This window comes from Lissotriton vulgaris, chromosome 3_1 (assembly GCF_964263255.1).
Source record: "Lissotriton vulgaris chromosome 3_1, aLisVul1.2, whole genome shotgun sequence".
Lineage (NCBI taxonomy): Eukaryota > Metazoa > Chordata > Amphibia > Caudata > Salamandridae > Lissotriton > Lissotriton vulgaris.
Window position 1 is genome coordinate 818,141,756 of NC_141689.1, and position 24,699 is coordinate 818,166,454.

Genomic DNA, 24,699 nt, shown 5'->3' on the forward strand with positions numbered 1-24,699 from the left:
GGGTTGATGAGGTATATAATTGCATAATTTTCTTATCTTTCTGAATAGATTACCCCTTGTACGCACATCTGCTAGTTTATTTATGGTGCTTGTAAAGGGTTAAACCGGCTAGATGCTGTCTCAGAGTGCTATCGGGGTGTAAAACAAGCACTGGCATAGTCAATAGGTCATGCCTTTTGGAAGTCTTTAGTAACCCCAGGCCACATCTCTGCTCCTCCAGCGGAGTATGCAGTGATTTACCTACTCCGCATTCTGCGCAGAACGCAGCATATAGGGCAAATTCCTACTCTGAAGCGGAGTTGGCCAGCCCCCGCCTATTAAAAAATGCTTGCGAAAACTGTGCATGCTTGCGCGTGCCACTGCCCAGGATCCTTCGAACCATGTGCTCCCAGCATGTCAAAGTTCTGCGAATCCCTGATAATAAAATATTGGTCCAACTTAAAATATTCTTTTGGCCTGTCCGGATTAAAATATTGTTAAAACGTGGTCATTTTCGTAACCTAAAATTTGGGTAAAATGATGTCAAATACTAAATGAGTCAAAATAAATAGAGAAAAGGATAGATCTGCCCCGTTTTTAATCAAAGATAGGCTCTTGTAGAGTCCAATTTCTTTCAGTAGTCACCCATTTAAGCGCTCACCAACGAGTCAGTGCCACATTAGATTCAGACAGGAACAAATTTATGAAAAATATATCATTTTTATTATTATTTTCTTCATGTTTTTAAAGTACATATAGACATAATCATTTATTATAACATTTCAATATAACAGGATAAAAAACACACACCCCAAAAAGAGGGAAGCGGCGGGTTGAGCTGTCGCCCACCGGCTGCCGAATGTGAAGCGAAGAGGAATCCTTTCTAATACCGTCTGTACCCCGACGGCACCTATTGGTGAAAAACACCGCCTGAGCTGAGCCTGTAGCTGAAGGCGGGCGTTCGCTGAGAGCTGTTTATTGCTCGAACGACTGAGTGTATGAAATAAGGAAAGCTGCTTAGCGCCAAATCGCAAACGCGATCAAGCCGACTCTGGTTTCCGGCCCTGAACCTACCACCACGCTGCGTTATTCGCACTTCAGAACGTCTCCATACCTAGGACATCTGGAAGGGTCCGAAAGCTTGTCTTTAATTTAAAAGACCTGCCATCACTCTCCGGCAGGACGACTTAAGCGGATTTGGGCCTGAATGCCAGAGTGCCTGGATATCAGAAGCATTTGTCATACTGTCAAGTACCACCCCCTCTCCTTTTCTTCCCCTGTCCTGACGAAGGTGCGGCCAGTCTACAGGCCTGGCACCGAAACGCGCGTCGGCGTTGAAACAACCTGCCCTGAACCTATAATCACCAATCCCCGGCCTATGGCTGAGAGGACTGCTCAGGATGTTCTCAGAGCATTTTTTCTTAAATCTTATCTGAGTTGAATGAATGAATGAACCTTGTACGAGAATGACTGTTTGTGATTTATTAATGTGTTGAAGTTTGAATGCTGGAAGATTGGGTACTGATGGGGTGTGTGTTTTTTATCCTGTTATATTGAAATGTTATAATAAATGATTATGTCTATATGTACTTTAAAAACATGAAGAAAATAATAATAAAAATGATATATTTTTCATAAATTTGTTCCTGTCTGAATCTAATGTGGCACTGACTCCTTGGTGAGCGCTTAAATGGGTGACTACTGAAAGAAATTGGACTCTACAAGAGCCTATCTTTGATTAAAAACGGGGCAGATCTATCCTTTTGTCTATTTATTTTGACTATTTCCCCCGCAGATCTGCCTCTCATTCTACTCGCGGGGCCCCTCACTTTGTGACTTATTAAATACTAAATGAGTGTCTTTTAACACCTGTGATTTAAGTATATTTAAAAACTGCCTGCGTTCCCCTTAAAAAATATTTCTTGAACAGGCACAAGGACTAGAGATGTGAGTTACTGTGGCAGAGTCCTGTGATTCACACGTCCCTAACCCTTCGCCATTGCGGCTACTCTTAACTGTGACTAGAAAGCAAAAGCATCCCTGTGGCTGGTGGGCAAAGAGTGCTGGACTGAGAGCAATTTGAGCTTGGAGGGGATGAGAAGTAAACAGATTATGGCATTTTCCATGACGAGAGAACCAGTGAGACTTAAAGCATTTAATGGTGAATCCACTTAAAGAGTATCTTCTGGTCAGAAATTGAGTTGTTAATTTGAGAGGGTGGTACCACTCCCAACTGCAAAAACCCACTCTGGATAGGTCATAAGGCAATCCTGAGAGAATCTCTGCTCAACTCCCTGTAGTCAAGGCACAAGAAGCAGGCAATCCACAGAGAATTGCGTGCTAAGATTATTTATATATTTGTTTATTTATTTTTTTGAGCAAAAGAAAACTTGGGCTAATACTGTGGTTGAAAGTAATAGCATTATGACCTAAATATAATTCAGCATCCCATAGCAGGCCAGCAAACTGAGATGAAAACAGCAACATACACAGCGGAGTTGACATAGGCTACAAAGGTCACATTCCCCGCAAGGGGGTAACAAAGTGCATGGTCCATTGATGGCACAGTCATTCTCCTTAAAGGAGAAAAAACATAATTCGCAGTTGTAAAAGCACATCAGGTGATGCCCATTTACCTCCACCTACCGATCACATGCTTGTCTCAGGGCAGTGGTGCAAGCCAAGGGCGGCTCCTCTGCAATGATGGAGGACCAGTGCCCCACTGGCTCAGAGCCAACAAGTGAAAAATAAAACTTTATACCATAAAAGTTTTTTTTCATTTGCCGACTCTGAGCCAGCATGTGTCGGAAGGAGGGAGAGGGGGTCCGGGGCATGGGAGGGGGAGGAAGAGTGCTATATTCACTTCTGAGTTCTCATGGGTGTTTGACCGGCTCTCATGCCGGCCAAACACACATGCGCTCTACGGTTTCTACAACCTGGCTGTATTGAACAGCCGGGCTGAAGAAACAGCACAGACTCCCTGTCCTGATCAGAACATCTTCTCAGAACCATCCCTGCACTGCTTTCATTGTATGAGGGCAGCACGGGCATTACACAGGGTGTCTGATGCTGTTCCAGTGGCGGCTGGTGGATTTTGAAATTGGGGAGGCAAAAAATGTTGTACCCTAATGTAATAAGCGAGCGAGTGTAGCGAGCGAGCCTGAACTGCAAAAGGAGGGTGCGGGGGGTTCTCCCCCCACAAGAAAATTTTGAAAAAAATTGATTCACATGGTGGGTTTTACACCACATATTTACTGCAAATTGTTGAAGGAAGGGGATCCAAATATAGCATTTTGAAGCACAAGTGTGAAGAAAACATTAGAATCAAATAAAAAATATGCCCAATCCTAAAACTGGTCTGCTTGCCAAATGACCCCCAAGCCAAGCACATACAGCCAAAGGAAACAGCCCCTCTAAGTCTTTCCCACCTGTAACACATCTCTGAACAACCTATGTTTTCATTGTATACAGTAATGAAAAGGCTGCAGTTTGTTCTTATGTATCTTAGGCAACTTGTAAACATTGACAAAGCCTATAGTCCTGGCTGGCTGTAGTTTTAATGTCACTCGTATATCTGGAGGCAATAACAGAAGAAGCACAATAGCAGTGGGGGAGCACACTATGCTAAGTACAGCTTTAGCTTAACAGTTTTAAGCCACGCTCATAATTACATCGGCAGCCCCTATAAGAGACCCCCCCCCCCCAGTTTTTTCATCCCACTTAAAGCCCTGCACACACAGAAGTGAATCATGAAAATATCTCATTATTGAAATGCATCAAAGGGCTTCAATTCATCAAGTCCTCATACATCAACCAGTCAAATGTTTTACCAACGAGTGCCACCTAGGGAGCAGAATCCACACTAGTAGATGGCAGCTGATGTTCTCGTGTAGAATCAGACACTTCTAACACTGCACATGCATATGCTGACTTGCTTTATTGCAGGGCTTTTGTGCATATGGGCTTTTCTATGCTGAGCAGGCGCTGGTACCACACTGGGGTGTCACTGGGCGTGCACAGTGCTACACATTAATGGGGCTCCCAGGATTCCGTGTAGCACACATGGCATAAGGCTAACAGTAAAATAGCAATATCAATGATCGGCAGACCTACAACTACAAACACAGTGAGACAGGACTTTCTATGAAGGGTATTTTGGGCCCTAATTATTTTTAAAGGAACTGGAAACCTCCAATTTCTCAAGAAAACTCTAAATACAATCCACTGCATTAACGTACTCCACTATATTAGTATTCAGAAAATTCATATTCAATTCACTTTTAATGTACAAAAAACACTAGCCCCTTGTAATGATTTATTACAATTGAATAGTGGCATCACAAACCCATGGTAGGAAAATTATATCACTGCAACGTAACCTCTAACCTACTGTCAAAAGCTGGTCTCTCTCCTCCCTTACTCTTGTTTGCTTAAAAGCACTGTTTGGGTTGAAAGGCTCGACTTTTACTCTATTTCTTCTGGATACTGTTGCGCTCATACCTCTCTAACACTCATCTGCTTTAACAGCACTATGGGGGTTGAAATGCTTTACTCACATCTTATCTTCCACTCATCTGCCTTAACAGGACCATTGCAAAAATCCTAGCTCAAAAACCCAGACAATCTGCCAAGAGAATCTACAGAAACACAAATGGGTTGAATAAGAACCAAGATCTGTAAAGTAACATGAGGGCAGGTGTGACCAACAAGAAAAAAGCATATACACTATTATTTAGCGAAGCTAAAAGTACTAATACCATAACTTAATTTACACCACAGCTATTATTACACATTTATCTAGGGGAAAGAGCGGAGAACCTCCTAGTCTGAAGATGCTCTTTGTAGTGTCTGCATTCTCAAAGGCAATCAAGACACTTTTTGTATGGGAAGACTGGAACTGTCATCATATAAAGACAATAAGAGCAGCTGATTTATTAGGAAATAAAAAACCTTTTGAAGGGCTTGGCCCCAGATGGTTTGAACGCATTGGAGAGGGTGGGAGGAACATCAAAATATATTATAATCCGGGGGGTGTTGGGGCAGATATATTTGTGAATGATGTGTGTGTTAAGCTATGATACACCACATACCATTGATTTGTACATTAGTAAGACAGCTGTTTGTTTAAATTCACTTCTTTAGGTTAAGCCCTCTCCCAGTGCTGCCTCGACCAAACAAAAGTATTTTAATTTCTGTGCACTGCAATAAACATTTTTATGTTTGCCTGCATTTTGGATAATGACACTAGAAAAGTGCAAATCATGATGGGATACAAAACAATATGCTCCAGAACCTAATGAGTTGATATTGACTGAAACATCAGTGGGCATTTGAGTCAAAAAGCCTGGTAGAAAGAAATGGTAATTGATTTGTTGTCACTGATTTAGCCAAAGCCATCAATTTAAAGAAAAGACTGTGCGATCCCTTACCAGAGTCAGACACCGAACACATGGCATGTGGGCCTGCGGGGATATGATGGATTGCTCCCTGTGTAGTCCCCAGTTGTTTATACATACCACCAGCCCCGGAGAACTATTAACGGCCTAACTTCTTGTCAGCACCAGTCAAAGTCTTGTCAGGCGAAAATGCGCAATATACAGCCTCGGCCATACCCATTAAACCCGCTGGAAACAAATCAATCACTGGTTGCAACTTGCTCCACATCCAGCTTTTGAATGAAAAATCAAATGGCAGTGAAGCGTCCGCCATGATAAATTGACAATATATTATGAGGGGAGGCCTCATTGTCTGAATGGAATGCATTTGCATTTGACCTCTTAGTTGTAAAATAGGGAGATAAGTACGTCTTGGCTGAATGGGGTGATATATTAAGAGCCCTCGAAATTTCTAGTCTGGGCCGTTGCAGCAGCGCAAGCAAGGAGCTGGCTGGAGAGCTATATTTTTTAAAAGGTAGATTTTTTAGATTTCTGCATTTTTTGTGCAGCTTGCCAAAACATACATGAACGCTTACTGAGTCCCATAGTCTAAAACTGAGCGCGGCTGGTAGTAGGGGGGTGAACAGAGTCGACATTCGGCGGCGGACAGGCCCCTAGGTAGCAGCCGGCATTATGGGTGTGTGGGGGGGGGCTGTGTGGAAATAGGGTCGTCGTGGTGGGTATTGGGGGGAGGCGGGAGGGGTATAATAAAATTAAAATTTGAAATAAAACTTACTGAGCTTCTGGATGGGTCCAACGACTCCCGACTCTCACCGTCTGGTCCTGCGCCAAATCCTACAGCTCCTCGTCATCATCCAGAAAGAAAGCCTCCCTCCCTCCCCCTGCCAATAACAACGCTACAATGGCAGCAGTTGTGATTGATGAGGCGCAGGGGAGAGCACCCCTGCCGCACCATTTTTTCCTGCATAAAGAGCAAGGGAGAATGGGCAGTCGTGCTTGAGGGCGGGGGGAGTGGCTTACCCACTGTTGTGGGTACTGACTGTGTGGTCGGCTCCAGAGCCGACCACACAGTCAGTACCCACAACAGTGGGTAAGCCACTCCCCCTGCCCTCAAGCACGACCGCCCAAAATCGCGCCCCCAACCAGGTAGTTTTTCCATTTTATGTTTCTGCTTCTCTTACTGTGAGAAAGCAGTGGGCCGACGCCCAAATGCCCCCATGGAGTAGCCACTGCGGCCCAGTACTTGATGGGACAAGGAAGCAGCACAGCAGAACACTGAGGAGCGATGTGGTGGGCAGCATCCGGTAAGTGATTCCTTTCATTATTAACCCCCGCGTTCCTTCCACCCACCACTTCATTGTGTTGGCTGCCACTGGTGGAAGGATCTAACATCTTCAAGGGGGTAGTTCGTCTGAGTGGGGTGTATAGTTCCGGGTCTCCCCCCTAAAGCCCACATGACGTTCCGGCCTCCCCCAGGCATAGTGCAAGGGTCCCAAGTGTTTGTAATGTCCGACCCTCTGCTCACGATTCATGATTGCATGTCCAATGTTACAGCGGAGAATTCAGTGAGTATCAGAATATCATTCAGGGCAGTTGATCATAATTTTTTGCCTCTTTGTTCCTGATGTAGACTTCCCAACATCCCTTGTTTGATGTCTCATCTTCTGGTGCACACCATTGCAAGTACCTAATCACACTCAGCGCATGCCCATTTCAGCAGTGTCCCTAGGCAGCACTCTATTTCTGGGGCCACGGGCACCTTCCAAGACATCGCAATTTGGCGTTTCAAAAGGCTAAAGGCAAGGTCAATAAAACTGTGTATTATTCTCCTTTAGCCTTGGGTTGGAATTCCAGTAGACCTGATTCGGATGAGGGCAAAAGTGTGTGTCCTGCAATTTTGGCTGTGACTTCAGTTACCTCCCCCAAGGCCCTCTGCAGTTATGCGCACTCCCAGACCATATGGTAAAAACTGGCGTTGGGTGTTCTGCATCTTTGACATTTAGACGATGCCTTGGGGAACATGCATTTAATACAATGTGGCGTGAGATGCCTGGTTCATGAAATTAAACTGTGTGAAATGAAAGCTTGGGTTATAGGACATCCATTTGACATGCTGGAATGCCTGGGCCCAGTGCTAGTCTGTTATTGGCTGTGGGAGGACAGTGGTCCATCTAGTCCTTGCCCCCTCTGTCGCCCTCTGTGTGGTAGAGTTCAGTATAGCATGCAAGACAGTAATTGCGCGCCAGGAACCCCCATATGACAAGAGTGCATGTTGTGTCAGTGATTGGGGTGGTTCCACCTCACTGGCATCACAAGTGGTGTGCAACGCATGTTGTATTGCATGGTAGCCAGAAACTGTCCTGCCATCACACCTTGAGTGTCCATGACGTTGTGGAATGACACAAGCCTCCAGTCTTGAAAAAAAGTCCCCTAAGTGGACAATCTCCACTACCCTCCAGGTTTCTAGGTCAAATCTTCCGGCCACCTCTCGCCGTTCCGTTAACTGCCACACCGAGAAGAGTGGGGAGTATGATGGGTGGAGTCCCCTGCCATGTACATACCGTTGCCAGTATGCCACCGTCCTCTGATGTGACACCCGGTGTTGGCGGGCTCCCAGGTCTGACATCCACTTATAGATCTTGGTTTCCCCAATACTCCTATGAATGGCCATCCTCTCAGGACAAGCAGCCACACCAAACCAATACATCATCCACTGCAGCTGTGCCGCTACATTATGCAACTTGTATTTGGGGGAGCCTCTGCGACCCTAGAATTGTGACCGCTAGATTATGGGGTGCACCACTCACCTCTTGCCTGCTCCCCTCTTCAGCGCGGTCAGTGTGCCATGCAGGTCTCGGTAAAATTACCAGGGAAATGAGAGTGATAGTGCATCAAAGTAATACAATAGACTTGGTAGCACCAGCCTCTTAGTGATTGACACACGTCCCACTGAGAGTAGTGGCAGGAACATCCAGAAGTGGAGGGATTTGCGGATTGATGTCATTGCCCGCCCTGAGGCCTCTATCTCCATGGTATATTTGGACGCCCAGGTACTTGAAAGTGGCATAACATCATTTGAGCCTAAATCCCGGCAAGGACCACCTATCCGATTCTGGAACAGGGGAAACAAACAGGACTTGGTCCACTTCACCCTAAGGCCTGAAACTGTTCTGAATTCCTCCAGCATCGTCTTCGCTGCCAGGAGCAAGGTGGTCTCACAGATACACCAGGGTGTCCTCTGGATAAGGTAAAATAACCACATTTTCACCATGTGCCAGTATCCCCAACTGTTGCAAATGCTGTAGCAAACTACAGGCCAGGGGCTCCATGGCCAGAACAAAGATCAATGGGGATAGGGACAGTCCTCCCCGGTGTCCCACAGGATAACAAATCTGTCGGATCAGCAGGCCCCTCCGGAGATTCTTATACAGGGTGCAGATCCAGCTGAGGTAATTTAGTCCCATATCCATGCGCTCCAGGGCAGCCAGTTGGTAATCCCACCCCAAGTTGTCAAATGCTTTCTGTCTAATTTCACTGCAACCTGCCCCCCAGCGTCAGCTGGGGTATCCTCCGCCATGCGCAGTAATTGATGAATGTTCAGGACAGTACTATGCGTTTATAAACCCATACTGAAAGCCCGAGCCTTTAATTTGCCATCCCCTAATAGTGGGGGGAAAAATGAAGAAACACCATGTAAAAGAGGAATATGGACTAAAATGCACAAAAGTCTGGATAGAGGACAGGAACGGTGGAAAATATATAACTACAGGCAGAGAGATCAGAGGGCAATACGAAGGTCGTGGCACTTACCTCTGCTTTCTCCTTTTCCGTGGATGCCAGCGGGCGGAGCTCGGGACCAACCTGGGAGAAGAGAAGAAGAAAGACCTAATTATTCCCCTGAAATCACAGTACTGAACTCATGTTGCAAACCCCTTCAAGCATAAGTTGAGAAATAAAAAAAAAATAAGCTGCTACTAACCAACCAAAGTGTGAAGTTGTACCTGCCAAGCGACAGTGACTTATGACAGCGTCGTGTTCGGCATAGCAAATAAATGTTTGCCCTGCAGTGTCACTGCAGCGCATTTAATCTGCTGTCCAGCCAGAGCACTATAATGCTTCTGGCAGACGTAGATTTTTGTCATATATGTAGGTGGCTTACGTACACTTCAGCCAACATATGAAATTCAACGTTCCAGGCCATAGGTGAACTAAAGGCACTATTTACAATGGGCTTCTAGGGAAGTTAAAGAGGCCAACTAGGATGTTCAGTGTGCATCACATGTTTTGTAGGGAGGTGAACAAAGTTTTAAAGCTAGCGAAGACAGGGTGCAGAAAAAAGGCAAAAAATCTGAGGTGGCTACACAGAAAAGGCAGGTTTGCTGCTCTTCCCTACGTAATCAGTGAGGTGTTCACCAGGACGTCTCTGAATACTCTTCTGTCCACCAAGTCGCTCCTCCTGGAGTTCTTCTTTGCAGGAGCAGTGTCCATAACTACACCCTTGCATCCCTTTATTAGGAAATGTCCCCTTTTGATTTGTTTGATTGATTGGGCCCTAGCCACAAGAGAGGTAACAAACTGGACTGAGAAGATAAGACAATCAAAACATCTAATGGGACATGCAGCGCTGATCACAGCTACCAGCACACTGTGTAATGTGAACCATGAAGGTACACTTGCCTTTCAGATATCATCACATCTGTAGGCATTGTAGCATTAACATGATTAAACGCACCTAGGTGGTCATCACACACAATGTAAAAAGTAAAACACTTTTCACATACGATCAAAAATAATGGCAACACCCTCCCAACCACACACATTGCAGGGTGTGTGTGTATCTGTGCAGCAAACAATTCTGCGCCCTCATAGGATAGTAAGATCTAGAAAGCTGCAATACAATCTATCCATCTTTTCAGTATTCTCTCCATTCATTCATGCTCTCATTCGCCCAGCACTTCCGTCCATCTAGTTATATATTTGTGCAGCCATTCATACATTGATTCTTCTATTCATTCCTGGCTGCATCACCCATCTGTTCATGCATTCATTCATTCACTTGTTAATTCGTCAATCCACACACTGGTTCCTGTGAAGAGTGGCGCTGCTACCTAATATTTTTAAAAATATGCTGCTGTGCCTATATGCTCCATAATGTGACCATACGCAATGCATGTCTTAAAAGAGATCCACTTCCCTACCCACTCACTGAGTCCCTTCATCTGTCAGTATCTTAAGGTTCTGTGCTATGCCTGACTTGCAGTCATCGGGGGAAGTCCTTTGGTCCAGGCCCGCCTGACATGGATCATGTGCAGACACCCTCTGGGCCTAGTAATACATAGAGCTATGAACACTGAAAAGGGAAGGTTTTTCACCACAAGCTTGGCCATTGAAAGATGACTCCAGACAAGGCTGTGGACTACCTGAGAAAGTGCTCTCTTCTGCAGCCTCCATTACTGAGTAATGCAGTTTAAAGAAACCAAAGAGGTTTGCACATTTCGGAATCCATGCAAGGCAGTAGCATGACATTCACATACTTGCACACCTAGCCTCCTTCTTCCTCCAAAATACACAGTCTATATTTCTTAAGTTGTCCATGTTGGGTGTGTACGGCTTCTGTATACCTTTTTCTTTGCATTCAGGTACTTGGCGTTTGTTTCCTGTCGTAATAAATACAGGGCTCCATTTACCAGAGTGCTAAGCACGAGCGAGGACTTGAAAGGTATTCTTGCCTACAGTGTGTTTAAGTGCCCAGGTAGAGGAGCCTCAAGGCTACCTTCCCGCTTGACGGTAGAACAGTCAGTCATACATTCTTCACCACTTCTTATCTCACTGGCACTACTTGCCCACCCTTCTCTGCTTATAGCAACGGTGAGCAATCGCGGCCCTGACCAGCCCCATGCCTATTCCGTCTGTGAACTCCCTTGAAGTGATCAAGCTAAATGCTGCCTCCGATGTGGCGCCAGGAGAAACATATTGGCCTGTTTGTCTAGTAGTGCTGGATCGTCCCACTCGTGACCTTGATACCCTCCTCCTGGTCAGAGGCAGCAGTGTGCACTGGGTGACAAATGATGGATGTGGAAATAGGGCTTTGTTGCTGGCCAGCTGTGCATTGGGCGAGTAGGGCATTGGAAGTCTGGTTCAATAGTTGCTCGGTAAAGTTGTGATTGTTTCAAGATAGGTAATAGCTGAAGCTGAGCTTTTCACACCTGCTTTAGTCAAAAAGCATTATAACATGGCTGGCACTGCAACATAACACCATTTCACAGGTGGGAGTAGGCAGGTGGGACAGGCAAACCAGGACGGGGGAAGAAAGTGGGGGTATGGGCAAGCAAGGACGGCGGGGAAGGGAAAAGCAACATAGAGAAGTGGCGATTTAGAGGGGAAGCAGCAAGGGGAAAAAATAGTACCTCAATCGCAACGCGAACAGCAGACGGACACAAATTAAATGTTAATCAATCCGTGCTTGCACCACACACCCTAGCAAGGTATGGAAAATGACGCTTGGTCTGCACTAGCCAATCAGGAGGTAGCAACGCAGAGTTACACTGAAGCCAACAAATGGTAAGCAATGGGTGTAAACAAGTTTCTCGCAAACGAGAGCGAATGCACTGGTGCATGGCTTATGCAGGCTCGACCCTAAAAAGGACATTCAGCTCTGAATACAGCGGTCGGTAATAAACAAGTGAGGCAAATGTCTATGTGCAAATGTTAAAAAGAAAAAAATGGGTAGCAATCATTTTCAAGTTACTCAGCCTATGGAATTCCTGAAGTTATGGTATAGTTAAAGCAAGTGGATACTGATGCACAGACATTTTGATCCTCTTTCTGACATCAATTCACTAAAATTTGTAAATTGTTTTTGAAAAAAGAGTCCAGTAAATCCACTCAAATTATTTTTCTAGTGGCTCTGCCACACACTCGGTGAGGTTCCATACATTCTGTTTTCCTTGAAATTGTTTTCTAATGTGCTCCCTAGAGCTTGAAATAAGTCCCATTCCATCACTTAATTGACATTTCATTAATTATTAAGACATATTCGTAACTCTTCAAAATGTAACACTTTATATATAAACATATTATGAGTTTTTTCTTAGGTTTTGAAATAAAAAAAAATTCTGCTTGGTACAACATCTACGATTTCCCCCATCTTGAATGTCTCTTGGCATCAAGCAGATGACCTCAGAACGTTCAGTAATGTAAATGATTAGTCTCTGTGTCTGTAATTGCTACACTGTAATTGGAACTGGTTAATAATTGTGAACAAGCTGTTCAGTATCAGGCCAGTTTAAACATTCACAGTTTGCCTTATGCCATGGGGGAAATAGCTGAGAATTTAAAGCAAAACATAGGTTGTCAACTTTCTGCAATTTTGTAAAATTTCAGGCTAATTACAACAGGCGTATACATTTTTCGATACATAATGGAACCTATTACGATTCGAGATCATAATTTTTCTGCTATTAACATGCGCACAATTTGCCAAGGTTTTTCAATCTACTTGTATGTTGTCATTAGAGATCTTTGTGAAACTCGTGTGGATATGCCAAGTACTGGTTGAGTTTATGGGCAACCTAAGCTAATAGAGCAAATAGCTTTTGCATCCTTTTAGGGATAAGCTACCCTTGCCAGGTTAAACATATACGAGAAAAGTGTACCAATGACATGTTTTGTGGGTCAGCCCACACCGTTAACTGAAGAAAGACAATTTTTAGGTCTCGCCTACTAGACAATGCATAGGATATCTGTTGCAATATGTATTGTTCACTTACACTAGGTTTAGAACATGCCCATTTCTTACCATAGGTTGGCTTTGCCACACTCTTCTTATTGATAAGCTTGTGTGAGCTTTACTTCCTCACCCGGTGTTTTTTTCCCCATGGAGCACGTACGGATTACTTGTGTCCATTCTCGGCTTGCTTTTCGAGCACTGATTTTTTATTTTTGTTTCAGCACTCCTCCAGAGTGCATGGATTTTCCTCCAGTCTCCCTCGCATACTTCTTATGCCCATGCCATGTACCTCTTTCTTTCCTGTACGCTTCTCTCTTGCCCTCATGTGCTTCTCCGCTACCCAGTTGCTTTCATGTGCAGGTGCTTGCTTCCTATCCCCTTGAAGCACTTGTCCTTGTTGCTTTATCATCCATGTGTCTCTCCTCCAGGTCAACGTTGCTCCCTCTCACTCATTTGCTTTTTATTCCCTGTGCTTCAAATCACTTTTCTCATGTTTGGTTCTCCACCTGTGCCTCTGTGGTGTTCCCTTCACCTGTGCCCCTTGTTGCTTCTGCCCCCCTCTTGTTGCTTCTACCCTGTTGCTTTCCACCAATGCTTATTGGTTCCACTGTACAAACTTCAGAAAAAAATAACTCTTCCACGCATTCTTTATTTTTAATTGGCAATCCAACTTGGATTGGTAACAAAAAATGCAGAAATAAGCAGCAGCGTAATTTTGTAGGCATGCGTAATAGGCTTTTCAAAATTATTATTCTTTATCAATACTGCGCAGCATCTGGGAAGCTGGCTAAAACCATTCGCCATGCCATTCAGTACCAAAGGCATAACTTATTGGATTTGCCAGTGCTTGTTTTCTTTGCAGCCCAGGGGCATGACTCTGATAAAAAGTATGTGTCCTTCCAGCTAAAGAGCTTGGCCATACCTGGGCCAATAAAGGGACATTTTATAATGTTTTGAGGTGTGCTTCATAAGCGCCCACACTAGAGTACCTTGTGATCTTCTGCCGGGAAATGGAAAGCTCAAATTTTGGAACTAGTTTTTTGGGTGATTGATCATTTAAGGTTTCAGGGCCGTGTCGTATGTGAGCTCCTACAAGTTAGCCATTTTGGAAAAACATATTTGTGTACATTTTGTATAAGAAATGAGATTAAGTATAGTCATGATTTCTCAAATAAATTGATATTCCACTTAGGACATCATTAACTTTACTCTCCAGAGTTCAGTTATGCATTTGAAATGTAACAGTAATTTAGATGGAAAGTAGAGGCAGACCGTCATTACGGGTGCCAGGGCTCTGCCTCACTCCCTTTTCCAAAGCATGATGAATGTCTGTCAGACTGAGCAAAAGTTAGTCTGACCATCATCCTAACCGGGTCAGGCAGCCAGATGCTTTACATAAGCTAATGCGCAATTGCTTGGCAGCCTGAGGTAAGGTTTGCCGGCTGAAGACCGCTTTGAGGGCAGTGACTACTTCAGCATGGCAAAGTCCTGTGAGGTCCTACCCCTATTGACGAGGGGGAGCATCATGGATATTTAGCCCTGGGTGCTTCAGGTCTAAGCACTGACGTGTCATGGCTGACTGTTGTCACAGAGGGGTGTGCGGTCAGTAAGTCTTAGAAGTTTGAGAAGGTTCTCCTCTCATTCTGGACCCATGACAGTTCAGCCAATGAGGAGGGTCGGGATCTTCTATGTGTGCCTTCCCACTCTAAAACCTCCAGCAACTTCTGAAGCCTTTGCACTTGTCCCTTCTACTGCCCACTGGGTCTTTTGTCACCACTGCGTCTCGATAAGTGCTTATCGAATGTGTTTTGTGTGGGCTTATGTATGTGCTTGTGAACAGAGGGTGTATGTGTTTATGCCTGTGAATAAATGTGTGTGGGTGTGAGTATTTGTGTGTGCTTGTGAGTGGATGGTGGTGGAAGAAAGTGCACACAAGTGTGCCTGCCGCAATGTTCATCCACATTATGAGCCATCACTGTTAAACCATATGTGAAAGTAAATAGGATGGCTTGTTATTACTCTCCATTAAAGTCTACAGCTAGGTATTTTCTTACATGGGACCGATTACCGTAGTAGCCAAGGGTTTTAGTGTTGGTTATCTCTTCTAGCAAGACATGGGTATAGATTTGCACTGCGAGAATCCTTGTAAATCCCTTTTTACCACAGATAGTATTTTGCGTTCCCAACTGTAATTTTGTATGCATTAGTAAATGTATGACTGTATGCCTTACTGTTGCCTTGTCGGACAGCTTATGCTTTGTACAGTAGGCCTCATTGGTGTGCATAGAAGTGTTAAGGCAGATTGCATAAGTCTGATCTGTTTATTATGAAAAGTTATGGCAGTAGGACTGTCTTATTTATTGTGAAAGGCATTTGTTAAGGCAAATGCTGTTTTAACTGTGGATTTTTATCACACGGTTACAGGATGTAGACAGATGTTTGGTTACATGCAATTCACAGATAACCATAGTAGGCAACTGTTTTGTGTTGATCATCCACTCTGACAAACCCGGAGATTAAAATATTCTCACTGTGCTAATACTATTTTTGCTATATTGCAAGGAATTGTATGTTTTGCCAACTGTAATTCTGTACACATTTGTAATTTTATAATTGTATGGATGATAGTTTCCAGCTTATCTAAACTTCAGAAGACATGTGCTGATTAGAATGCCAAGTCACTGAAAGGCTGTAGTCTTCACTGGGTAAAGTTACATCAGATTCCTTAGGAGTCTCCGGAAAGTTATGACTATGATCTTATGGCTTTTCTACTGTCTCTTATGCAGATGATAAACAAACTGTAGTTTCGATCTTTAGGGGTCCCACAGAGGTTGCCAAACCTTTCAGAAACTGTATGTGTGAGGAAGTAGGCTGGATGGGAGACGATTGTCTCAAGCTAAACACTGTAGAAAATAAATAACTTTTTGGAATCCTACTTGGTGGCGTCAAGAGCTGGGCCCTCTTCCCCCCTCCAGTCACTCAGATCTGAAACCTTGGAGTGATTTTAGATAGCAAGCTTACATTTTCAGATCAGATTAATCTAATTACATCATCCTGTTTCTACCTTTTAGGAACACTGAAAAAGATCTTCCGTTCATCCTTTTCGATCTACAAAAACAGTAATCAGTAGATTGGTTCTCTGTAGGAGTGACTACTGTCGCACCCTTTATATGGGCATACAAAAAAGGCAGGAGAATAAACTGCAAATGCTTCAAAATGTGTCCGCTCCAAAATATGCACAAGTCTCCCAAACCATTGAGATGCTACATTGGCTTCTGATTAGGAAGAGATGTGCCTTTAAGGCACTCTGCTTAGCACATAAAGCCATTAACGATTCTGGCCCACACTATCTGATAAAAATATTCTGCTGGTATATCCCTAAAAGACCCCTTCGCTTTGACTCTACTATGTCGCTGGCTATGTCTAACATCAGAAAAGCATCCTGGGGAGGTAGAGGTCTTTCGGATGCCACCATTAAATTGTGGAACAAGTTGCCTTTGCCCCTCCAAGCCAAACCCACTCTCCTGCAGTTCAGGATACAACTTAAAACCTGGCTCTTTTCACAGGCCCTCCCCCCTATAATACCTCTGATAATACCTCCACTTTGACATCTATACAGTTTTTTTTTACATACATCTCTTCTGATGCTAGCGCCCTTGAGCAATTGAATGCTTTACAAACTTTTCAATATCAATTAGCTATTAGGCCCGAATTACCCATTTTCACCCAGGCCTAGTATTTTGTTATACGCAATCTCGCAGATTATCGTAGTAGGCAAAGCTTTTGGTTACCCATTTGAACAAACCATGGGAATAGATTTGCACACTGGTAATCCATATTAGGTTCTATAAGTAGGGAATATATATTGTACTGGCTACTGTTTTGTTATTTTACTATGGCATGCCCGATGGTTGCCCTGTGTGAAAGCTTATGGCCAACACAGTAGGTCTGAGTTAGTTATAGTGACAAGCAAAATATAAAGTCGATAGACATGATTTTTTTTTACAATGAAAACTTAAAATAAAGTCAGTAGGCCTAACATATTGATTGTGAAAAGCATACATTAAAACCAGAAGAAATTAAAGGATGGATTGTTATGGCTCTGTGGTGAAGCCTACAATTAGTTATCTTGTTACATGAAAACTATCACTCTACAATATTGGTCTCAATAATAACCGAAAAAAGATTAACGATTGGGAATAATTAGTTTGTGATTATACATACCACCATATGGAGAGATGTAATTACATATGAAATCATATGTATACGTCTTATATGAAAACATATCATTAGGTTGCTCGTTTGAAGACATTCTTGAGAAGTGAGGTGGCAAAATGCTGCAGGGTTCCGACATTTAATTAAATTCTTCCATTAACCAGCACTGACTTGCAGTGTCGCAGTGAGGTTTCCTTTGATTCACTGTATGGATAAGATCAGTTCAGCTGTACCTAGGTGTTGCTATGATTGTGGCCTTCAGATGATGGTTAAAGCCTCTAATGTACAGAGTCTAGAATGCTAAAAGCTTTTTATTTTTCTTGTCTGACACAGTGAATTACAGAATGCTAATTCAGTATGAACCCAGGGACTGCCAGAGCCCACTTGTTTCTGCTCATGACGTAACTAGCCTTCTAATGTGATTTAAAGAAGTGACAAAAAAAACAGTTCTATGTGGAAAGGAGGAATACCACACCAGAACTTGCGTATTGTGCAGGCCATTACTGTCCATCTCAGCAATGCATGTTGAGCTCTAGTATGGTTGGAGCTGTTTGCAAAACAAATGCCCCATGACATGTTTGGTAGCAATTTAAATCTGCACACTACGGTTGTGATGGTGAAGGGACCCAAATACGTGTTTTCAGGGTGAAACGAATGCAATTGACAAACCAATTTGTTGTTCGAGCTGCATAATAGATTTTTGATAGGTGAAGAAGGAGGAGAATTGGATCTGGAGACTCTTACTTGCATGCCACCAGCATCACCTAGCTTTGACATCCATGAGGAACTGTGTCTACCGTCCTTGGCAGTTGGGATTAAAATTGCCCCCTGAAGCAATGCTGCTTCATCTAGTGCAATCAGAACGCCTCGCTGAATAGGCACATCATTCTGGACTGCCTTGGCTGTGATCTGGGCCTTCGTATTCAGTGGCTCTGTTATGTCAAAGATATATGCAATGATCTGTGAAGACCGGACATATTCTCCTCGCCTGACCAACTTCTGAAGAGGGGTAAAAATGGCTTATAGATGCTTTAAGAGAGCACCTTGCCAAGGAAAGGGAGGCTCCAGAATTACTTACCCCAGTTTGGTTTTCGGTAAATTAAGTAGACGGACAACACGTTGTCTTGTTTAAACGATCCTTGCCAGTTAGCCACTGGTGGCAAATGAGGTCTTAAAGCATGCATTAAACCACAAAAACTTGCTAGAGTTCTGTGTGACTTCAGCACAAAAGGATGAAGTTGCAAATGGTGAAAAATTTGAAAAGGTTTGTTTTCGGGGTGCTTGGGAGTCACATCAGTTTAAGTGGAGGGAAAACTACTTGAAACTTAATGGATAGAATATATATATGGGAAAAATGACCAAGTGTACAAGCAGAAAAACATAGGTTACGGACTTCTGAATGATGAGAGAAGATCAAATGGAAGGTAACAAGAGAATTAAGATTCAAAAAGAGTTGCACAAAGTAAGCAATTGGTCACTATTACTGCAAGGGTGGAATCCCAAGGGCAATTTAAGGTTATATCTGTGGTGTCCAAAAAACCTATCAAATGTTGGAGGTATGTATATTGTAATATTTCGCTATCTGTGTAGCACAAACCTAGCTATAATATAACACTGTGTGATAGTTATACATCTTGAACGTGTGTATATTTATATATGGTATCTGTAGAGTGCAAACCAAACTATGCACAATAGAACACTGTGAGGAGGTCATAAAATGAGTGCAAGTAAGGCTTGCTTATAAATGGAAGAATTTTCTTCATGGCTGTGCATGTATGGAAAGCAGTTGAAGAGGTTACTTTTGAACAAGTTGTTCATAAAGAAGAGTGAAATCGGTTTCTTCTTGAAGTGGAAGATTAAACGTGGTTGACTGGTGTTGGAACAGAATTCAAGATCATTGGTGCACAGCAGAGAAGCCATATCTTTTGCACTTTTCCTTTAGGACAGGGAAGAACCAGAGGCTGCTAAGACCTGCAAGGTGGAAGAGAACCAACAGGCTCCTCATATGAAGGAGGACCAGGAGATCTAGGTGGCAATTCCTTGTTTCCAGTGCAGGCAGGCTTGATGGCAGGATGTGAGCCATTGACCAGTAAGGATTGATGGATCTAAGAGAGGAACATTAGTGGCAGGATTGAACTGAAAGGACCCAGGAATGAAAAGCAGGTTCAGGATGGAAAGGTGACCAATTGAATAATGTTGCTTTGATCTGTAAATCATCGAAAGGCTGGGGGAAGGAGGAAGACTGAAAGGTTATGGTCAAGCAGTTTGGTGTAAAAATATAATCCTGCAGTGTCCGTTAAGCCTAAATGGGTGATACTCTGCGTGTGGGAATGGTGTCGTTGAGAACTTACATGTATTCATGTGACTGCAAGGGCAGGTTTGCAAGATGATACGCCAGACATAGTAATATTTGTGAGCTCAGACTTAACATCATAAAAAAGCGTTTTAATAATTATGTACTTGCCCCTTCTAACCATTTCCACGAAAGGGCCATGGAGATGAAAAACAGCCCTCTCTTCTCTATGTATTTTGGATCAATGATGAGGTTGGTAATCTGATGTCCGCCTCCATTGACCGCTGCTGCTGTTGAGATGGGTGAATCCATGGTATATGGAGGCATGTAACATGGCACAGCTTTGGAAGAATTAGATGCATATCCGTTTTAGGGTTGGCAGTGCTGTCTTTAAAGCCTCTTGTTACCAGTTCTTTATAATATACTCAGAATGTCCTTTTCTTCACCAACACGTGTATTTTCTTTCACCTCATACTATTGGCTGTTTGGTGCATTATTCCTGCACCTACGAAGTGTTTGCGTTAAGGTGTATGAAGGCCTATTTTACATTTCATAACTACACCAAACAACTTTTAGCTCAAAATAATTGTATACAGAAAGTAATCTTTTTGGTTTTTTTTTCACTGCAACAGGCTTTTAAAAAAATACAAGAAAAACAGTGTTGCTAATGCTTGTTAATTTTGTTACATTCGCTGATTGTTCTTTGTTTATCTCCTTGTAGGAAATAGTTTGGGCTCCCTCTCCCCCTTTTGGTATGACACACTGTGTGTGGTGATGTTGGATGGTGAAGTGAAATAATGACACTGGTGTTATAGGGGACCATGGTGGGTTGACTAAAGTGTGGTTTCAAAATTACACTAGCTTTAGTGCCTGTAAGATAGGGAAGGTATAGCAAATGTTAGATGCCCTTTATATTGAAGGAGATACATTGAAGGGCTACTGGTGTTCAGTTCACGAAAATAGTACCAATATGGGTGGTATTCGAAGGGGAGACAGTAGGTCCAAGGACTTACAGCTAGGGCAATGAGTCCAAAGAGATAGATGAGGACAGATAAGGAAGGTAGCTTTGACTGTGAGGTCAAAAGTGTGCTGAGGGAAGTAGGAAAAAACCTCAGATTTATATTGGGGAGTATATACTAAGTAGGGTAGAGGGGATGTTGGACCCAAGAGGGGTTCTATTTTGCAGGATGAGTTGGTGTTGACTGATGCATCAGTATTCCTGTGGGGGTATTTTATTTTTAATGAGGCAGCATGCCAAGCGTAGTAATATTTTTATGCTTAGGCACCCAGAGTGCACCCTGAATATTACATTTTCCCAAAAGACTGGTCCACTTGTTTTGAATTGCAGAAGCATAGATTATTTTGCCCCAATTTGCAGAAAATCCACAGTCCTCCTAGGTAAAAAATTTCTTTGGAGAGCTCTGATGTTGCTAGCATCAGAATGACGACCAGGAAAGGCGAGGCCAAAGCATTTCACTTAGTGACAATGCTGATAGCGTGACATCCTTTTTCTTCTGCATGGTTGTATTGGCATGTAAATAGCAGTGATTCAGGGGTCATGCTTATGTTTTTGTGTACATAAAAACAGTTGATGGACAGAATGCAGAACAATGTCATACATCCACCCCAGTACAGAGATCTGGGCCGAAATCCATCGTTTTTTTGCACTCCAAACCACCCCACACCACCCCAGTTCAGACATGGCCATATGCAAATAAGCCTTGACCCTGTGCCTCATGGGAACAGTCCAACCCGAACTGCCAAGCCATGTCTTCCCTGGACCCGAATCAAGCATCCTAGGACTGGTTTCTGGCTATCAGAGTCTTCAGCCAGGATAGCTTGACTCCAGTGGTGTGGAGAGCACGGGACTCACGTCTGAGCATACCCATCCCACTCAGTCCTAGGATGCTTGATTCTGGTCCAGGAAAGACATGGCTTGGCAGTTCGGGCTGGACTGTTCCCATGAGGCACAGGGTCAAGGCTGATTTGCATATGGCCATGTCTGAACTGGGGTGGTGTGGAGTGCAAAGAAACGATGGATTTAAGCCCAGATCTCTGTACTGGGGTGAATGTATGACATTGTTCTGCATTCTGTCCATCAACTGTTTTTGTATATGTTTTTGTGTAGCATTTGGAATGTGTACTGACTGGGGTCTGAAGCTGTCTGTTGCGCGGCATGTGTGCCTTGAATATGGATAACGCAGCCATTTGCCCCCCCGTCTTCGATCAGCGCTCATTCTAAGAAGCACTTGGCTACATGATTGCTTTTTGCCAAAAGGGCCACAAAATGTATCCTCTTTCTAAAATCAAGACATGGAGTTTTGCATTCCCATCCCAGCCAAATGAAAATGGTAGCAATTTAGACCGACTATACTTAGAAATTGAGGTAGAGAACGTCTTCTGAAACCAGTAGGCAGGCTAGTTTTTCACATATTTGTTTACATGCCTTGGAACTATCCAAAAGTCTCATCTCCCAGAGACACATGTAAGTTAAAACTGTCAGTTAAATTAAATGCATATGTGCTCCAGCCGTTAACCCCTCCTTTAGATTTGGTTGCTATGTGTGTAAGTTAGCTGGTAGCTTCACTTGTGGCTCTGGAGACACAAGTACTGTCGGAATTCAACTCATTCCACGCATTGCCCTGGTCTTTCTATAGTACCAGGGCCTGCGTGCATTTTGAGATGGTCTAGAACCATTTTTCAAGTAACTGAAAATACAATTCCAAAGCTGTGCTAAGTTCATGTCTGAAAGTCACACAAAAGATCAAATTGATGGTCAGTAAGAATTAATCGTGAATAGACTTTTTTTACAATCTTAACAATGAGCATTTAAGAGTTAAAAAAAAGACACTAATGCAAAAAAATCAGACTGAATTGACCATTCAATGACCATACAGGAAACACGTTGACCAAAGATACTTAACCATGTTTGGTGCCACTAATGCTGAATTGGTAGAAGACTGGTTGGGTTAACTTAAGGAGTCCAGATCAGTTTGGTATAAATCCTAACCATCTTGCTAGTATCTAATATGAAGTGTTCACAAGACGTTGCATGGCATGGTAATAACAAGCACCGACAAAGCCACAGGTATCGCCTTTGGGACCTATTCACTTTGCCAATGGTTTTTAGTTATGCTGTCCTCCGTGAAATGAAAACCAATTTGAAAAGCACGCATGTACCCAAAGACATTAAGACACTAAGGCACTATGCCTACAGACCTCAAGGAGACCCGGAATATGGAGCCCAAACTGAAAAGACCTGACCCACTTAAGACGTGAACAGCCACGTTTTAATATTTATTTTGAACATTAATTGATTATCAGTTTCTGAAGTGTGTGGGGTAGTGAATTCCACAGCTTAGTTATGTAAAAAAAAGGATTTTATACCTCATCGGGCACGGTGAATTTTCAGTACTGCCACCAGTTTGCATTTAGCTGAGCCAGTTGGAGTGTACCATTGGTACTTGGATCTAATAAACTTGTGGACCAGATAATATAGGGCCTTGTGTGCAATGCATAAAGGCTTGAAAACAGTTCTTTTCCTCACTGTAAGTCAGTGCAGTTTCGTCAGTTGACTAGATACAGATTGACATTTGGAGACGTCCAGAATGATGCATTTTGGATGCTTTGGAGTTTAATTCCTTATTGATATTATGATAGAGGGCAGTGCAATAGCTAAGTCATGATGAAATCAAGGCAATTACCATTTTTATATGTGTGCAGAAACCGGGCTGAAAGGGGACATTTTCCTTGGGGATCTAATGGTTGTTAAAATAGAAGGGCACAGTAAGGCTCACCTGTGAGTCAAGCAAACGTTGCTGATAAAAGAACACCCAAAGATTTCTAGCTGAAATGACGGAGGAAGGAGGAGAGCCCAACACATCAGGCCTTCAGTTGTTGGTCCACAAAGAAGGAAAGGATGGCAACTAAAAATCAGGACCTCTGTCTTACCTGCATTTCATTTAAGACCGTTATCCTTCGTCTAGTTACTGATTGCTCTCATGCAATTCTTCAAATTCGGTACTAATGACTAGAGGAGAGGAAAAAAAGCCTATGACCTATCAGCCGACTAATTCTGGAGAAGTGCGCAACCTTCCTTCACTATGGGTAGATCACCTCTGAGTGCACCCCATGTTGATCAGTTTGTCGGGTTGGAGTACTATGCTGTGGGTGCAAAAAGTAACATATCTATTTATCCAATTGGCAGTAAAAGTGACAACATTTCACTTAAACTAGGGCAGAAAAAATCCTTGCATAACCACCGATTATCATAACTAGAGGTACAGAATATTCCATCTGAAGAAAGCTCGAATCCCACTTTTATCCTTCCTTTCCACCCCCTCCCGTCCCTGTGCTATTGAAGGGTCCTTTGCGTGACAGCACATTGTACAAAGATTCGTGTGTACAGGTGCTTTCCGCTAAATTAGTCTTGTTGGCATGCTGTCTCTTTGTGTTTTACGTTTACTGATGTGAAATGGCACAATATGAAGCACCTAAAATATTAATGTTGAACTGATCGTCTTTTCAGTGAAAACAACTTGTGTATTTATTGAATTCATTAAACGATTTTACAAACACAAGTCTTGCTTGGCGTCCGTGTTTCACGTGGATGAGCATGGAACGTGTTTTGTAGTTGCTGGATACAGTCCTGTGGTTGTTTTCCCTACTAACCTAAGCAGGAATAACCCTTGCCAGCTCATTGATGTCGGGGCTGGCTGCTCACATCTGATGTGACCTGGCTACACCGCACAGATTCGAATCGCCACAGAGCTAACATCTCAACATTGTTGTGTGTTGGAGGATTAGTTAGTGAAAGTGTTTTGAGATCGACTAGACAGTCATTTTAATTAACCCCTCCAGTGAGGTATTTTAGATTGAAAGTGTGTGTAGATTGATGTCCACAGTAGAAGTAAGAGTAACAAGGGTCTCGTTCATTTGTAAGTAGTTGTACGTGATGTGTCCATTCGTTATATCTGTCTAGTGTTGTAAATGCTGATGAGTGTTTGGGAGGGGAGTGAGTGAAGTTGTTATATGTCAAGTACCTGAATGAGTGGTGTATGCTCCATTATCCATGGCTAGCATACCCA

At 43.2% G+C, this 24,699-nt stretch overlaps 1 protein-coding gene across 2 annotated transcripts in view; it reads left to right on the top strand.

The window, feature by feature from the left end:
• The window catches only part of CDC42SE2 (CDC42 small effector 2), a 362,860-nt gene that overhangs the window by 102,933 nt on the left and 235,228 nt on the right, over nucleotides 1-24,699 (top strand). The window lies entirely within an intron of this gene.